We start from the raw sequence: 4,230 nt of genomic DNA on the forward strand, positions 1-4,230 counted from the left end.
AATACCTCTATAGGGAAAACTACAAAACACTGATGAAAGAAATTGAAGAGAACACAAATAGACATTCATGCTCATAGATCAGAAGTAATATTGTTAATATGACCATACTGCCCAAAGCAACCTACACATATAATGTAATTCCTATTAATTTTTCATAATTAATGACATTCTTCACAGAAATAGAAAAAAATCCTAAAACTTACATGGAACCACAAAAGACCTCAAATAGCCAAAGCAATTCTGGGAAAAAAGAACAAAGTTGGAGGCATACACCACCATATTTCCAAACATACTACAAAGCTATATCAATCAAAAACAACATGGTGCTGTCATAAAAATAGACACACAGACCCATGAAACAGAATAGAGAACCCTGAAATGAATCCATCTATCTACAACCAACTCATTTTCAACAAGGCACCAAGAATATTCATTGGGGAAAGGATAATCTCTTCAATAAATGGTGCTGGGACAACTGGATATCCTTATGCAGAAGAATAAAACTAGGCCTCCACCTCTCACCTTATACAAAAATCAACTCCAAATGCAGTGAAGACTTAAATGTAAGACCCAAAACTATAAAACTGTGAAAAACATGGAAGAGATGCTCCAGGATATTGGTCTGGGAAAAGATATTGTGAATAAGACCTCAAAAGCACAGGCAGCAAAATCAAAAATAAATAAATTATATCAGACTAAAAAGCTGCTGCACATCAAAGGAAACAATCGTCAGAGTGAAAGGAAAACATACAGAACTGGAGAAAATATTTGCAAACTATCCGTTCAACAGGGAATTAATATCTATAATATACAAAGAACTCAAACATCTCAATGGCAAAACAAACAATCTGATTAAAAGTGGGAAAATGGGTGAAGTCGCCTCCAAGATGGCCAAATAGGAACAGCTCTGGTCTACAGCTCCCAGTGAAATCGATGCAGAAGACAGGTGATTTCTGCATTTCCAACTGAGGTACCTGGTTCATCTCACTGGGACTGGCTGGACAGTGGGTACAGCCCACGGAGGGTGAGCCCAAGCAGGGCAGGGTGTTGCCTCACCAGGAAGTGCAAGGGGTCGGGTGATTTCCCTCTCATAGCCAAGGGATGCCGTAACTGTACCTGGAGGAGTGGTACACTCCTGCCCAAATACTGCGCTTTTCCCATGGTCTTCGCAACCAGCAGAACAGGAGATCCCCTCCCGTGCCTGTCTCGGTGGGTCCCATGCCCATGCAGCCTTGCTCGCAGCTAGTGCAGCAGCCTGAGATCGACCTGGGACACAGGAGCTTGGCAGGGGGAGGGGCATCCACCATTGCTGAGGCTTGAGTAGGTGGTTCTATGCTCACAGTGTAAACAAAGCTGCAGAAAAGCTCGAACTGGGCAGAGCCCACCACAGCTCAGCAAGGCCTACTGCCTCTCTAGATTCCACCTCTGGGGGCAGGGCATATCTGAACAAAAACCAGCAGACAGCTTCTCCAGATTTAAATATCCTGGCCTGACAGCTCTGAAGAGAGCAGTGGTTCTCCCAGCATGGTGTTCGAGCTTTTATAACAAACAGACTGCCTCCTCAAGTGGGTCCTTGACCCCTGTGTAGCCTGACTGGGACACACCTCCCAGTAGGGGCCAACAGACACCTCATACAGGCAGATGCCCCTCTGGGATGAAGCTTCCAGAGGAAGGATCGGGCAGCAACATTTGCTGTTCTGCAGCCTTCACTGCTGATACCCAGGCAAACAGGGACTGGAGTGAACCTCCAGCAAACTCCAACAGACCTGCAGCTGAGGGGGCCTGATAGAAGGAAAACTAACAAAGAGAAAAGAATAGCATCAAGATCAACAAAAAGGACATCCACACCAAAACCCCAACTGTAGGTCACCAACATCAAAGACCAAAGGTAGGTAAAACCACAAAGATAGGGAGAAACCAGAGCAGAAAAGCTGAAAATTCCAAAAACCAGAATACCTCTTCTCCTCGCCAACAAAGGAACAAAACTGGACAGAGAATGACTTTGACAAGTTGACAGAAGTAGGCTTCAGAAAGTCGGTAATAACAAACTTCTCTGAGCTAAAGGAGCATGTTCTAACCCATCACAAGGAAGCTAAAAACCTTGAAAAAATGTTAAACAAATGGCTAACTAGAATAAACAGTGTAGAGAAGACCTTAAATGACGTGATGGAGCTGAAAACTACAGTACAAGAACTTCGTGAAGCATACACAAAGTTCAAAAGCCGATTTGATCAAGTGGAAGAAAGCATATCAGTGATTGAAGATCAAATTAATGAAATAAAGCGAGAAGACAAGATTAGAGAATAAAGAGTGAAAAGAAATGAACAAAGCCTCCAAGAAATATGGGACTATGTGAAAAGATCAAATCTACATTTGATTGGTGTACCTGAAAGGGACTGGGAGAATGGAACCAAGTTAGAAAACACTCTTCAGGATATTATCCAGGAGAACTTCCCCAACCTAGCAAGGCAGGCCAACATTCAAATTCAGGAAATATAGAGAACACCACAAAGATAGTCCTCAAGAAGAGCAACCCCAAGACACTTGTCAGATTCACCAAGGTTGAAATGAAGGAAAACAATGTTAAGGGCAGCCAGAGAGAAAGATCGGGTTACCCACAAAGGGAAGCCCATCAGACTAACAGCAGATCTCTCAGCAGAAACCCTACAAGCCAGAAGAGAGTGGGGGCCAATAATCAATATTCTTAAAGATTTTCAACCCAGAATTTCATATCCAGCCAAACTAAGCCTCATAAGTGAAGGAGAAATAAAATCCTTTACAGACAAGCAACTGCTTAGAGATTTTGTCACCACCAGGCCTGCCTTACAAGAGCTCCTGAAGGAAGTACTAAACATGGAACAACCAATACCAGCCACTACAAAAACCTGCCACATTGTAAAGACCGTCAATGCCATGAAGAAACTGCATCAATTAATTGGAAAAATAACCAGCTATCATCATAATGACAGGATCAAATTCACACATAAAAATATTAACCTTAAATGTAAATGGGCTAAATGCTCCAATTAAAAGACTCAGACTGGCACATTGGATAAAGAGTCAAGACCCACCAGTGTGCTGTATTCAGATCCATCTCATGTGCAAGGACACACATAGGCTCAAAATAAAGGGATGAAGGAAGATCTACGAAGCAAATGGAAAGCACAAAAAAACAGGGGTTGCAATCCTAATCTCTGATAGAACAGACTTCAAACCAACAAAGACCAAAAGAGACAAAGAAGGCCATTACATAATGGTAAAGGGATCAATTCAACAAGAAGAGCTAACTATCCTAAATATATATGCACCCAATACAGGAGCACCGAGATTCATAAAGCAAATTCTTACAGACTGACAAAGAGACTTAGACTCCCAAACAATAATAATGGGAGACTATAATACCCCACTATCAATATTAGACAGATCAACGAGACAGAAAATTAAGAGGATATCTAGGACTTGAACTCAGCTCTGGAGCAAGCAGACCTAACAGACATCTACAGAACTCTCCACCCCAAATCAACAGAATATACATTCTTCTCAGCACCACATCACACTTATTCTAAAGTTGACCACAAAATTGGAAGTAAAATACTCCTCAGCAAATGTAAAAGAACAGAAATCACAACTGTCTTTCAGACCAGAGTGCAATCAAATTAAAACTCAGGATTCTCACTCAAAACCACACAACTACGTGGAAACCGAACAACCTGCTTCTGAATGACGACTGGGTAAATAATGAAATGAAGGCAGAAATAAATATATTCTTTGAAACCAATGAGAACAAATACACAATGTACCAGAATCTCTGGGACACATTTAAAGCAGTGTGTAGAGGGCCAAGAGAAAGCAGGAGAGATCTAAAATAGACACTGTAACATCACAATGAAAAGAACTAGAGAAGCAAGAGCAACCACATTCAAAAGCTAGCAGAAGGCAAGAAATAACTAAGATCAGAGCAGAACTGAAGGAGATACAGACACAAAAAACCCTTCAAAAAATCAATGAATCCAGGAGCTGGTTTTTTGAAAAGATCAACAAAATTGATAGACCACTAGCAATACCAATAAAAAAGGAAAGAGAAGAATCAAATACACACAATAAAAAATGATAAAGGTGCTATCGCCACCCCAATCCCACAGAAATACAAACTACCATCAGAGAATACTATAAACACCTCTATGCAAATAAACTAGAAAACCTAGAAGAAATGGATAAATTCCTGGACAC

Source organism: Mandrillus leucophaeus, unplaced genomic scaffold (assembly GCF_000951045.1).
Source record: "Mandrillus leucophaeus isolate KB7577 unplaced genomic scaffold, Mleu.le_1.0 Scaffold462, whole genome shotgun sequence".
NCBI classification, from domain to species: Eukaryota; Metazoa; Chordata; class Mammalia; order Primates; family Cercopithecidae; genus Mandrillus; species Mandrillus leucophaeus.